Source organism: Triturus cristatus, chromosome 3_1 (assembly GCF_964204655.1).
Source record: "Triturus cristatus chromosome 3_1, aTriCri1.1, whole genome shotgun sequence".
NCBI lineage: Eukaryota > Metazoa > Chordata > Amphibia > Caudata > Salamandridae > Triturus > Triturus cristatus.
In genome coordinates, this window is record NC_140583.1 from 500,809,378 (window position 1) to 500,824,193 (window position 14,816).

Consider the following 14,816-nt stretch of genomic DNA (forward strand, 5'->3'; position numbering starts at 1 on the left):
ATTACATGTCGGGGTTAACTAAATTGTGTTGCAGGAAAAAGTAAACTATGCTACATAATATGTGAATGAACTTAAATATTTGACAGTATTAACTAACTTTTTTGACAGTTTCCTGATCAGCCATACACGAGGATCCCGAAGTTACAGGGAAGGCAAACATTTCTTAATATAGAAAATTGCACATTCATTAATTAGATCACATAAAGTATATTATTAATTAACAATTGATGATTTTTTTGCATGAATTCAATTTTATGAACACTGCCCATTCTACCTCCCAAAGCAAAATAGTCTGTGTAAACGCAGCACAAGCAAAGCAAAAAAGGACCTCTGTTATCCTATTTATTTTGTGTTCACATTACAGGGCCTGCGGGAAAAGGCCTTTTTTGTACTGTAAATTAAAACACTGAGAGGCACTTTAAAGTTGAAGACTTCAACTCTTTGAGATACAAATTGCTTAAAATTATTTTAAATTCTGAGTGGTATCCTACAAAAACTGCTGTTCTTGCAACAGTCCGGTATAAACAATAAGTTGTATAGTTATGATAACAAAGTAGTCATTACATAGAAGGAATCCTTGTTTCCACATTTTTTGAAATCCATTTAATATGTAGAGTTTTTGTGTCCTGGTCTAGACAAAGAACATTTCCCAGGCTGTTAAGTGTCATATTAAAGTCATCTGGGGAAAATGATCAACTCTTCTAGCCAGAATTAAAAATATTAACGAGCGAAAGATGACACATTATGTTTTTTGCAAAACATTTTGATACCTTGCACCTACTGCAAAGCATTCGTAATTACATTTGATTTAGTAAATATTTTTGTTGAAATATACAAATTGTGCGGCAAAGAGCAGAGCAAATTCATTATTACACAGAAAACTCTGCAGCCAGGGAATCATGCCATTCTTGCAGACCGGATTATAGTTCAGTGGTTAGGACAGACACCCATTGTTCCCACAGCTCCATTCCTCCTGATTGCATCAGTTATCATTGGTTAGTTCCTCTTCCCTTGGCCCTGCTCTCATGGCCTGCATTGACTCATATGTATTCATTTTCTACAGTTCCCTATTGCCTCACCTAGTTTCATTTGTTCTGTTGTTTTGATACTTTTTGATCAGTTCGACTTCCTTTGCTCACAGTAAAGCTTTTGTTTGGGGGAAGTCAACCTTGTTAGCGCCTAAAAATAAGCAAGAAAACATTATACAGTTACACAAATTCGAAAGTGGACAAAAGAAAATGGAACAAGAACATGATGTGGCAACAAAACAGATACGTAGAATGAAACTTCACCGGGTGAATTTACAAATAATTAAGCAACAAATGTGGCAGGCCGATTTAGCACTGTTCGGAGAAAAGCAAATCTAAAGGAATGCTAGAGGCAAATGTAGCTAAGTTAAAGATGGAGAATGTTAACTGTGGTATATACAAAGCTAGAATTTCATCTCATCGGGAAAATGAATACATTTCGAGTTTGATTTCTTCTGGAAACTTAACATGCCTTACCAGAACCTCTAGTTTTGATTTTGATTTTTATAGTGAGGTCTTTTCAAGATTCACCAACATCAACAGAACGTTCACAATAGTTGGGCAACAGCAGTAAAAGCGTCCCTTACACACAGAACATATCTCTGAGACAGGCATCAGCAGTGCAATCTACACTCACACACAGGACGGGTACAACAAGTTAGCAGCGTGGATACTTCCCCTCGCACCGAAAACAGTTCAGGCACAGCAATAGAAGTACAAGCTACCCTCACACACTGGGAACCACACCTTGTCAGCAAGCATGCAGGGCAAGCCTAGGCCAAGTGGGGACAACACTTGTACAAATAGTGCAGTGACAAAAGGTGACTAGATTGCTTATTCAACCATGCATTAAATAATAATAATAAATAATTAATACTCTTATTACGTAACCATTTATGAGCCCTTTTCTTCTGCACAGGGACAGCCAAACGTTACGGCCGCTTGTGGAAATACTGTTTACTAATGCTGCCCCAGGGCCACAATACTGGTGCACTTCATATGGGATGTCCCAGATATTCCCTTTAGGCACTTGACTCTCGGGGAAATGATGACAAGCACTCAAGGTTTACTCCGCCAGGGATAACCTTAGAGATTTGGATTTGGATTAGAAATAACCGAGAACACTCCAAAGAAAAAGAAATGTTTGTTTGATTCACAGATAAATAAATAGGCCATTTGAAAATAAGAATAATACAAACCAAGAAGGTCTTAGCGCCTTCTGGGCCAAGTTACATCCCCAAGTATTTCCAGAACTTGTTCACCGTGCCATACGAAGCAAGCAATAAATCACTTTTGGGGACTAATAAGGCAAAACCAATCTAGGATTGCTTGCGTTTCCTTTTGATCGTTGTCTCATCTGGCAATTCGAATGGACTTTTTCCATGAGGAACAGGGTCAGCACTGATTGGCATAAGGCAGGCCCCTGTCTACAGTGACGCAGTGAGTGAAAAACACTGGGTTGAATGCTACCCCGAGCTAATACCAGTGGGTTTGACTATTTGGAAGCATTCCTCCCATCCCGTTTTGTCTGTTAGATGTAACACTCTCAGTGGCCAAGGGTATGCCCGGACAGGGGTCTCTTGCTCGCTGTGCCACAGGATCAAGGTTATATCTCATTGGCGAGGCCTAATGAGGCTGAACCCAGTCCAGGGTTGCTTCTGCTCCCTTGTGGAGGGGGTCTCAGCTGGGAGTTCGGATTGGACTGTTTCAATGAGGTGCAGGGTTAGCCTTTGTTGAGCATGAAAAAGTAGGGTCATAACAACAGGCTTGAATGCTACCTAGAGTGGTTGCCACTATTTGCAAGCATTCCTCTGATCACTTTTTGTGTGCTAGATATAAAATACTAAGTGGACAAGGGTATGTCCAGATGTGGGTATCTTACTCGCTGCGCCACAGAATCAAAGGTATACCTCAAGTCCCAACTTATCTGTGATTACTTGTGTGTCCTTCCGGAAGGGGTCTCGTCTGTCAGTTACAATGGACTGTTCCTACAAGGAATGTGAGAAACAGGGAGGGACCCCTCATACCAAAGGAATAGGGTACTATAAAATCATGTCAATAAAAAGTGTTTCCTTTGGACCGAACTCTAAGGCTACTGCTATTCACTATATATCCTATTATACAACACGCTCACACGAATTCAAGCTAACCACATACATGGAGGGAGCAGTAAATTTACACACCCCAAGCACCTTACTTATACATCAGAAGGAATAGTTTCACAAAAATAAATCACTTTATTCTTTAATTTGATCCAGGTTATGATTAAAAAAGCATAAGCTTAACAGTATGTAGGTAATCAATACTTCTGTTTCATCAGAACATCGTCAAAAAAAACAATAATTGCATACAATTTTCATTTAAAACATGCATAAAAACAGGGAGAGTACATACAAAAGACAGATACTATGTCATTGGATGGCCCACATCCGTGATTGTTACATTTTTGAGTTCAAGAAAAGGTTTATTGGAAAGATTATTATGATCATAAAAACAATACTTCATATATGCAGTTACTTGTTAATACATAAATACATGAAGGTGTAATAAAGAATAACGATATATAATATCCATTAAAATAGTAAAAGGATAATATAGAAGATGATATGAATACAAGCAAAGGTTCACAGAAATCGTAAATAACAGTACATGTCAAAAATACACAATTAAAATTAAAAATATATATATATATATAGATATATATAATAGAAAATGATAAATTAAACATAATTATAAATAAACAATAGGAGGTCACGGAGGCTTGGTCACTTCTTGTTGTGAGGGAGCAGGTAAAGGAGTTTTCTTCACGATATCGTCTAGAAATTGTGTGAGTGGGCCCCAAAGGTGAGAACGTTTAGTAGCAAGAGAGATAGGATGAACGAGTGCAGTGTCAAGGCGATGATTGTGACATACAGCATACCACCAAGCTAAATAGGACAATTTAGAGGAATCTTTCCAGTTTTTTTATATTTGCTGAAAAGCTACAGCTATTAACAAATCAATAAGTGGTAACTGAGATTGACTTGTTTTCCGGTCCGGTGTTAAACTACCTAGGAAAATGTTTGTAGGGGAGAGTGGAATTGTGGTGTGAAATATAGTGTTGATTTGGTGCCAGACCTGTTTCCAAAATATAAAAACATGTGGACATGTGAAAAGCATATGATGGAGATCAGCGTGAACCTGGGAACATGTCCAGCAAGTGTTGAGATTTGTGTTATGTATTTTATGTAGGTATGTGGGAGTAAGAAACAATCTGTTGTAAATAAAGAAGAGTGTTTGTGTTGTGCTGGCCGCTCTGGATGATTTCCTAAGTTTTGTCCAAATTCTGTTCCAAAAAGAGATAGGCCAATTTGTTCCCAGATCGGATTCCCACGAGAGTTCCACTTTGGTTTTGTCTCGGATCTCAGGAGGTACCATTAAACGGAAATAAATGGTGGACGCTTTGGGCTTTATGTGCAAAAGGTTATGCCATGGGAAAAGGGGGTGGGAGGGTGAGGAAGGTGAAGATTTGAGTTTAGCATAAGTATCAAGTATTGCTTTCTGCAAGGTCAAAAATGTAGGTTTAAAGGAAGAAGGCAAATGATAAAGAGTTTGTAATTGCGTAAATTGAATGGGTGTGCCCTGATCTAAAAATTGATGAACCCAGAGTAGACCTTTATTTCTCCAAGCCTTCCAAAATATAGGTTTCCTATTGAGAAGGATTTGTTTATTGTGCCAAATTGTGGAATTGAGAAAAGTGTCTAAATTATGTACTACTAAGTGGGGTGCAGTGGATAGTAGTTTACAGGATTGCTTAATTATGGGAGTAGAGAGCTTGTGTGGTTTGCGAGTAAAGGAGAGATATTCCTGAAATGAAAAGGGAGCTAAAAACGAGGTCTCAAGATCCACCCAGAGAGGTTTATCTTCAGATTGATTAGTGATCCAATTTGATAGTTGTCGTAACTGAAAGGCTTTGTGATAGTTGGAGAAATGGGGGAAATTGACACCGCCTTCAGATTTTGGTCTTGTTAATTTCTGTAACGCCATTCTTGGTTTTTTAGCATTCCATAAAAAAGAAGTCAAAATAGAATTAATCTTTTGAAAGAATTTAGATGGAATGGAAAGTGGAATGTTAGAAAGGATATACAAAACTATCGGAGTCAACATCATTTTGATTGTGTCCAGACGACCCCACCAAGAAAGATGAAGGGGATGCCATCTTGAGACCAAAGTTTTAAGTTTGGCAGAACATTTGTCTATGTTTAAAGAGATAGATGTCTTTATAGAGGGAGAGAACCAGATACCAAGATATTTTATATGTTTAGGGCTCCAGGTAAAATTGGAGATCTTAAAATCATCCTTAAAGGTGTATTTGGTTAAGGGTAATATCTCACATTTTCCTCTATTCAGTTTATATCCAGATACCAATCCATAGGCCTCCACCTCTCCCATGAAAGCTGTAAGTGAAGATTGTGGTTTGGAGAGAAAAACTAAAATATCGTCAGCATATGCTGCCAGCTTAATTTGTTGAGGATCCGAGACAAAACCTGTGATTGAGTTATTCTGGCGTATTCTTGAGAGAAAGGGTTCTAAGGCCAAATTGAAAAGAAATGGGGACAAGGGGCATCCTTGGCGTACTCCTCGTTTAAGATTAAAGTAGGGGGAGATGAGGCCATTGGTAGGTATGGCGGCCTTGGGCTCAGAGTAAAGTAGGGCTATTAAAGAAATGATTTTCGGTCCAAACCCAAACCACTTGAGAGCGTGGAAGATGAGAGGCCAGTAAACCCTATCAAAGGCCTTTTCTGCATCTAACGCAATTGCTGCCAAGGAGTCCGGATAATGTGATGATTTAGATAAAATGTCAAAGAATAAGCGTGTATTGTCAGTGATGTTGCGACCTTTGACAAAACCTGATTGTTCTTTTCCAAGCAGCATGGGAAGATATGGTTCTAATCTTAGGGCTAGAGCTTCCGAGAAAATTTTATAATTTAGGTTAACTAAGGATATAGGTCTATAATTCTTACAGTAACGTAAATCCTTATCAGTCTTTGGTATTAGACAGATCAAGGCTTCGGAAAAAGAGCCAGTGGAATTATGGGAAGAGATAAAGGAAGAAAGAAGAGTGTGTAAGTGTGGGAGTAATAGATGAACGAAATGTAAATAAAATTCCACTGTGAAGCCGTCTGGGCCTGGGGCCTTGTCTTTTTTAAGAGTTTTTAAAGCATTTAACAATTCTGTTTGTGTAAGTTCAGCTTCCAAAGAGGCTAAATCTAATTGGGGATTAATATGTTTTTGAATCGCGGAGAAATATTGGGATATGTCTGTATCTGAGGGTGTGTTTTCTGGTGTGTAAAGGGATTGATAGAAATGTACAAATTCTTGGAGTATTTCAGTGTCTTTGAATTTCAGTGCTTGGCTATCATCGATAATGGAATCAATATGAAGTTTCTGTTGTTTAATCTTTAGATAATTGGCTAGAAGTTTGCCTGATTTATTTTGGCCACCATAATACTTTGCTGAGGATTTCAGTAAGTATAGGGAGGCCTGTTCGGTAGTGGACTTGTTAAAAGCGATTTTTGCAGTGATGAGATCTTTAAGGGAGTCCTTCGACTTGGAGGTGTGGAAGGAGTGCTCAAGTTTTTTAATCTTAGCAAGAAGTGCGTTATGTAATATGCGGGAAACTTTACGTTTATTTGACACAAATCTAATGATGAAATCCCGAGCGGTGGCCTTAAAGGCGTCCCACACTGTATGAAAGGAGACATCATTTGTTAAATTAATGTGAAAAAACTCTTGAGCGAAAGAGGTAAAAGATGAATTGAAATTAGGGTCAAGGAGTAAGGAATTATTGAAACGCCATTTTTTTGGCAATGTAGATTGATTTAAAATGTCTAATTGAATTGAAACAGGTGCATGATCCGAAATGAGTATAGGGCCTATGTCAGCAGAACGTAAGGATTGGGAAATGTTGCGGGAAATAAAAATATGGTCTATCCGAGATTGTGTTTGATGTGGAGAGGAAAAAAAGGAGTATTCTCTTGTGGATGGGTTGCAGAGGCGCCATGAGTCTAATAAGTTTCTTTGTTGAATAGTTTGTGTGAAAACTTTGTGTGGCGTGTTTGGGATAAAGGGGGATTTAGAATTTCTATCAATAAACGGGTCCATCACTTGGTTGCAGTCTCCTGCAAGAATACATTTTTCTGATGGGTACTTGAGCAATAATTGAGATATACGAAACCAAAACGTGGCATCACCGCTAGTAGGGGCATAAATGTTAAGCAAAGACAGAGGGGTCTTCCCCAGCAGGAAGTTAGTGAGAATCCACCTACCCTCTGTGTCGGATTCTTGAGATACAAGTTTGGCATTCAGTGTTTTGTGACAAAGAGTTATAACCCCATTCCTTTTGCCATCTCCTGGTGAGAAAAAGATTTCACCAACCCAATTTCTTTTGAGTTTTAGTGATTCTCCTTCGGTAAGATGTGATTCTTGCAGTAACGCAATATTAACATCTAATTTGGAGAGGTGAGATAAGACTCTCTGTCGCTTAATGGGGGAGTTCAAGCCTCGGACGTTCCATGTGACAATTTTCAAAAACATTTGTGAGATGAAGGTAATAAAAACATAAGTGAACCAATAAAATCTCGTAAATTGTGAACGATCGTACATGTGAAAAATTCAGCAATAGAAACTATAAAAAACATTGAAGTAAACCTTATATTAGGTACGAAGATATTAAAAGTTAAAACCAATTGAGAGAAGCTGAAAAGGTGGGAAAGATGAAGAAAAGGAAGAAGCAAGATTGGAAAAAGAGGCAAATGATAGAAACATGTATGATAAGAAAGAAGAGGGAAAAAAGGGGAAGGGGTGAGAGCTGTAAAGAAGAATATAAGAAAAAGGATCATATCCACAAAGAAGTCAAAACAATGGAAGGATGTGGGGGGGAAGACCACATGGAATGATGACGTACCCAGACTCCATGAGGTAAGGCGGGGAAGACTTCGGGATGTAAACAACATTCAAAACTAAAAGGTCAAGCACATGAGGTTAGGTCCTGTGTAAAAAGAAACAACAAATAGTTAATACAAACAGGATGGAATATGTCACGACACATTATGAGGTCATAATGTGAAATGGAAGAAGATAGTGAGAACAAACAGACCATTATACCATGACAAAAACCATTCTAGAATTCTGTAAGTAAAACAACATACTGAAAAGCTAAACCCTATTCCAATATATAACAGAAGAAGAGCTATTTAGAGATTCATGAGATCAAACAAACCATTATACCATGGTAAAAGGTATATTAAACTTCTATAGTTAAAACAGCACACTGAGGATTTAATCCCCATTCAAATATATTCCAGACAAAAAACTATTTAAAGCGAGTGCTGGAAATGTCCATCTTTTCTGGGCATTGTGCATTGAGGAAACTCTTCAGCTTTGTTGGGTCCTCATAAGTTGTGGTGTTATTGTTGAGACTGACTTTAAACAAGCAAGGATGAAGGAATCCGAAACGAGCTCCAATTGAACGCAACGCTGGACGCATATTGAGGAATTCTTTGCGTCTATCTGCTATGGATTTGGCGTAGTCTTGCGAGAAGAACAGTTGATGACCTGAAAATGAAATACGCTTCAGGAGCCTAACTGCGGAAAGCACTTTGAGGAGGTCCGTATACTCAAGGAAATATAATATAACCCTTCTTGGTCTTTTCGTGCTTGAGGGTGTTGAATGCAGTGGGCCCAGTCTATGAGCACGTTGTAGATTGAGAGTAGTGCCCTCCGGTAGATTTAGTACTGTCGGTAGAAATTTTTGAAAGAAGGAGATGGGATCCGATCCCTCCGTGCCTTCCGATAATCCATAAATGCGAAGGTTGTTGCGTCTGTTTCTATTTTCAAGGCTTTCAACCTGTTTTTGCAAGGATATAATCTGGGAATGAAAGATGTCTACTTTGTTGTAACATGCACTGAGAGTTTCAACATTATGTTCAACCTTGGTGACTCTTTCTTCCAATTTTTCCCAGCCATCGGTTAAGATTTGTATTTTAGAATTTGTCTCTTCAACAAATGGCCGCAGAGCTCGAATTTCCTCCAGAAGGAGATCCATGGAGACAGACGAAGAAGGCTTGGGTGGAGAGGGTGGATTTTGTTTAAGGCGTTTAGTTGTTATTTTAGTAATTGAAGAGGAGCCATTAGTCGTATTCGAAGAAGCAGCTGTTTTGGGCGTCGATGTTTGGGAGTCCTCCATTTTAATGAAGTTCACACGTGACTTTGAATGGACAATAAATCTACGATGTGAAGATATTTGCGATGAAGATACTTTTTTTAACCTACCCATGCAATGGGGAGAGTTAAAACCTATAGAGACAAGATAATGTAAAACTGCAAGGTATAACTTACGTGCGTAATTCCACCTAATAATAGTGGGCAAGGCACACTGTAACAGAATTTGTGTGCATTTGGCCCATGACAGAATATCAAAATATACAGCTACCAATAAGCATGAAGTGAAATATAAAAGTGATATCTGTATGCCTAAATGGAATAGAATATATGTATGAAATGTAAGTCACCACAATACATTACAAGAGTGTGTCTATGCCCAAGCAAACCATACCACATGCTTAGCTTAATACCATATCCAATAAAGCCACTTTAAATAAAGAATCTCGTGGTACACTCATATAACATTGTAGGTTCTGAGAGAAACACAGCTAAGAAATGCAGATATTTGCACATACACATATTAGCAACACAGGAACAAGGTTGCTGAAATGCCCATCTAAATCCTGTTAATACAAGCGCAAGGGAGTAATGTCCAAATTCACTTTTCAATATGATTTCTAGTGTGAAACATCCATAATCAGTGAACCGGGGTCAGTAAATGAATAAAACATTGCTCCTTTCTGAAGAAATTCAGAGTGTGATGGAAATAATCTCCTCAGTGTGCAGACTGCTTTGAAGCCACATTTCTCATTCAGTTAGTCAAGAAGCCATGTGTTTCACAGAAAGGGCATTGCAGGGCAAAGTGAGGCAATAAATCACTGCAGAATTTAACTTTAGAGTTCTTCTCATGTTAGTTCAATTTGTTAACCTCCAGAAACCTATGCTGCCATTGAAAATGCAAATTGAAAGGAAACCAGGCTCTCCCAGCTTAAGCAGCTGTCACAGATACCTCAGCTGTGAGCAGAAAGGTTAATAAAAGGTTAAAGCTTGCCAGAAAGAAGACGAAAATACTTCCATTTAGAGGCTCTTACATTCCGACCATAAATTATGCAGTTTTGCAGACCTTCAAGACTCCGGTAAAGCCAGAAAATCCCTCAGAAAGCCCCGTCACCTCAAGCGAGTCACAGGAATGCCGCCATCTTCCTCGGGCTCAAGCCACCTCCCCCCCGTGATTGTTACATTTAAAAACTGAGACCTGATACCATACAGACAATGAGCATCCAAGGGTCCCAGTTTCTTCACAGAATGTGTTTCTTTTGTAAAGCGTCAACGCGTTTCGATGGGAACTTTATATAGCCATCTTTATCAAGACCAAGTTTTTTGTGACTCTCACATACATGAATTAAAAAGTGGAACATATAGGACCACCTCTTATTGTTGTCAGGTGAAAACTAGGCCAAACTGGATTTAAAATGTCCCGTGGGAGTCAAGGGCATATACCTCCTACTATCCTATTCGGGTCCCACAAGGCAATGTGTGAAATATCTTGGAACGAACTATAAGCCACCTGGTCTGTAGGTGTGGCACTCCTATGTTTATTAAGTTCTCAGGTGTCGTTGGCCTTGGTCGGATGATATAGTTAAAAGATTCTTATAAAATTTCATATCTCATGAAGAGGACAGATGTAAGTATTATCTGTTACAGCTGGTGGTGCATCTTATAAACTGGCGGTTGCCCGAGTGAGGAACCCTTTTATAATTAGGGTTTCAGTGCCTTTGTGCTGTCCTCGATTGTGGCTTCCTTCGTCGTCCGGATATGAATGGATTCAATTCAATTATAAGGTGCACCACCAGCTGTAACAGATAATACTTACATCTGTCCTCTTCATGAGATATGAAATTTTATAAGCCCACAGACTCGTTGGGCACTATACCCGTAGGTAGTGCAGTTAAAACCCCCCACCCAAAGGATACATAATGGCTGCCACTTCCCGGACATTTTAGTGATTTCCACCTAGAGCGCTTCAATAACCTGTCGGGGAATTTTGGTCAGAGATGTTGTAATACCAATTCACCACCAGTATCTTAACCTGCGTCTAATTGGAAATCATAATTAATTGATACCAAGGTGAAGAGCCTATGCCAAGGGTGTTTATAGACCCATATTTTATCGAGATTAGCAACACCAGCCCTCCTTTAGCCCTCCCTGCTGGAGAAGGTATTGCAGCAACAGTGAAAGAACAGTAACCGTCCAGTATGATGTCTTCCCTCTACCAAGTTTCCTGGAGGCAGATGATGTCAAAACCCCTGATGTACTCTAGCCAAACCTCATTGGTCAGTTTGGTGCGAATTTCTGTAATGTTCCAGGAAATAATTTTACATGGAAGAGTGGTATGTCCCTGATTCGCTGATCCCACAGGTGTACTATTAATAGCAGACAGTGGCAGGAGGTACTAGGCCAGGCCCCTCCACTATCGGGTTGCCTTCGAGGATTGATTTAGGGAGGAGGGAAGGGTTTTCAGGGTTGTATAGATTCTTATTAATAATGATGGGTATATGCAGAATGGTGCCGACTTGGTCTACATGCCCTTTGCTACCAGGGTCACATTTATAAGAGTCTCTCCCTAAGTGGAAGCATTGCGGACCCATACTTCTCTTCTCGACTGGCTGTCCAAATTGTCAGTCAATTTCAGTAAGTCCTGAGAGAGCCTCAAAGCGGTTTGGGTGAATAAGTGAAGAGGGCTGTGAGGAGGAGTATATATTAAAGCCTGACTGTGAGGGCCGTTGTCTCAAGATAGTCCCCTGGTGGGGGGGGTAAAAAAAAATGGGCGAGCCTTTATCAGTTCACCAGGTGTGTCTCTGGGGTGCTTCAAGGCAAAATGCACACACCTGGCGTCGCTAAAGTTAAGCACCACACAATCCCCTTCAACAGATTTAGCCGTGTAACCCAACCAGCTCACCTGCCTTGCCATGATGATATAATCAAAACAGTTTAACTGGAACTGCATTTTCCTAAAGCACTAGTGAGCTGATTTATTAATAAGGCTTTGACAGCTTTCTTGGTGACCAAGGGTTAGATGGGGATCCCCGTCAAGATTAGTGTATATGGTGTACAATCAGGAGAAATGTAATATGTTGTTTACACCCCACCCCCCCACTTGGGGAACCATGCACTAGGCCATTAGTGTTTGTATTTCCTCGTGGAGAACTACCCCCGTACAACGGGACAGGTTCCCATGATGTCTGAGGCAGAGCGTTGTTATGGGGGGGCTCTTGAAAAGAAACCCTCTTGCTTAAAATGGGTATGGCGCTTATAGGGACCATCCTATCCAGAGATGCACTAAGAGAAGCATCATCTACTTTTATCTGTGCTACTTAGTTGGGTGGCCCTAGCACTGTCTGTTAGTTGCCGGATTCTTGCTTAAATCCTGCAGCGCTCGGGCAAGTTGCTCTTCTATACAGACTAATCGAGATAAAATGGGTGCTAGAGCCTCCTGCACTATTATACTGAACTTTTCAATAGAGGTTTCCATTCCTTCATGTGTGACGCTTCTTCCTCCTCCTGTGCGTTACCTACATGCATTGCCTGTTATGTGGGTTTGTTTAGTTCTCCTGACCCATGGTGACTGGCTCTTTAGTCTTTGGTCAACTCCTGCCATGTCAGTATGTTTCATCTTCCCCTCTGTTGCTGACTCAGGATCAATCTTCTCCGAGGTTAGGTTAGCAGCAGGCTCATTTACATCATGTGTAGCACATGGATCGCCTAGGTTCAGAATTATGACAGTGGGCTAGAGTGGGGCTTGTGGCCTGTGTTCAATGTCTGTCTCAGCCGCGGCTGTATGAGAGTCCGTTTTAGCAGAGACAAGTCTGGGAGTGGAGCTAATGAAAGTTTTCGCTCTGCTAGTTTTATTTCCTTGTTAATCGCCCCTGCTGCCTTTTGAAGCAAGACATCCAAGGTAGTGTCAGTGGTTTTTAAAAGAGGCGTAGGTTTCCGTTTCCCCATATTGAAATTTCCCTTATATATGCAATGTGGGGGAAATACATTTTTTTACCTTCAGGTGGCTTCACGAGGCTGGAACGAAACACCGAAAATCCCAGAGTCAGAAAGGAAAAACCAAGAGTGTAGGCCCAGCCCAGCCTCCTCTGAGCTCCGACGGGTGTTGAAGGCTCCACCCTTGGCATGGGCTTTGCCCGGGCACGTCCCACGCTGCAGGAATCAGATCGCGCCTTTGATGGTACAAGGCAGCTTCTCCCACCTCCCTCAGGTGAATAAAGAAAGGTTCGCTGGGGGACAAAGTGGCAAACACAAAGAAAGCAGCAACAGCAGAAAAGAGTGGGCTCTTAAAGGCTCAACATGCTTGGGACAGCACCAGACTAGCGGCCCTCCTGATAGAGGCAATGGAACGACAAAAGCAATCAATGGGCCTTCTCTCGCTGGATGCGAAGTAGGCCTTCAATAGAGTTAATTGGGCATTTATGTTCAAAACCCTTCAAAGAACTCCGCAGGGCCCAAATATATCTAAATGGATTATGGCAAATTACAAATCGCCTGAGACTAGGATAAGTATAAAGGGGAACAGTCACCAAAAATACAATTAACCTGGGGTAGACGTCAGGGGTACCTTCTTTCCCCATCAATGTTCGTGCTTTTAATGGAACCTCTGACACAGAACGTAATCCTGTCATACAAGGTATAAAGGTGGGTACTTAAGAGTTTAAATTGGCCCTGCACATGGATAATATTCTCTGCTTTTTAACTGATCATACAACCTCCTTACCAGCCTTCAAAGAGGGCTGCTCTTTGGCTGACTGCTTTTTCTGCTGCTTCAGGGTTCAAGGTAAACCTAACGTAGTCTAATGGAATCAGCATAGATTTTGACACCTATTCCCCTCATCACCAGCACTCCGCTACCCCTCGTAATACAATAGGTGACCCAGGCAACAACTCCATTTTCCCACTAATGACTCCCATGGGTAAGCTGATCTTGCAGCTTCTTGTGGCAGCCAACTAGATTGGCATTCACGCAGGTTTGGAAACGACCCACTACACCACCCATATATATGTGGTGGAGTAAGAACTGGTCCATTTATGACATGGAAAAACTCTCGTCCATAATCCATGACAAACAGATGAACTTTGACAAAGTCTGGAAAGCGTTCAAGACTTACATGACAAGGACCCCCAGTCTAGAGGCGGAGGAGCGTGAGAGCCTGGAGGCAGAGATTACTGTAGCAGAGGTACGGGAAGCGATAGCTAAGCTACGTCCGGGGAAATCTCCTGGCCCTAACGGGTTCCCAGCGGAATTCTTTAAAAGAACGGTGGACCTCCTCACCACGCATATATTGGCGTTATTCAACGGGGCGCTGGAGGAAGGGATGCTCCCGCCAGATCTCCGCATGGCCACGATAGTACCTATCTATAAGCAGGGCAAACCGCCGGAGGTGTGCTCATCATACTGACCTATATCGTTATTGAATGTAGAGGTGAAACTCTTAGTGATGATCCTGTCCCTCCGACTTCGTAAGGTGGTTTCAGGCCTGATTCATTTAGATCAAGCCGTTTTTTTTGCCAGATAGGGCGACTAGACACAACCTGCGGAGGACACACAACTGGTTGATGGAGGTGTGTGTACGTGAGGAGCCC

At 40.9% G+C, this 14,816-nt stretch overlaps 1 protein-coding gene across 3 annotated transcripts in view; it reads left to right on the plus strand.

Moving 5' to 3' along the window:
* FES (FES proto-oncogene, tyrosine kinase) overlaps positions 1–14,816 on the plus strand; it is a 580,113-nt gene that overhangs the window by 341,227 nt on the left and 224,070 nt on the right. The gene's annotated exons all lie outside the window — the stretch shown is intronic.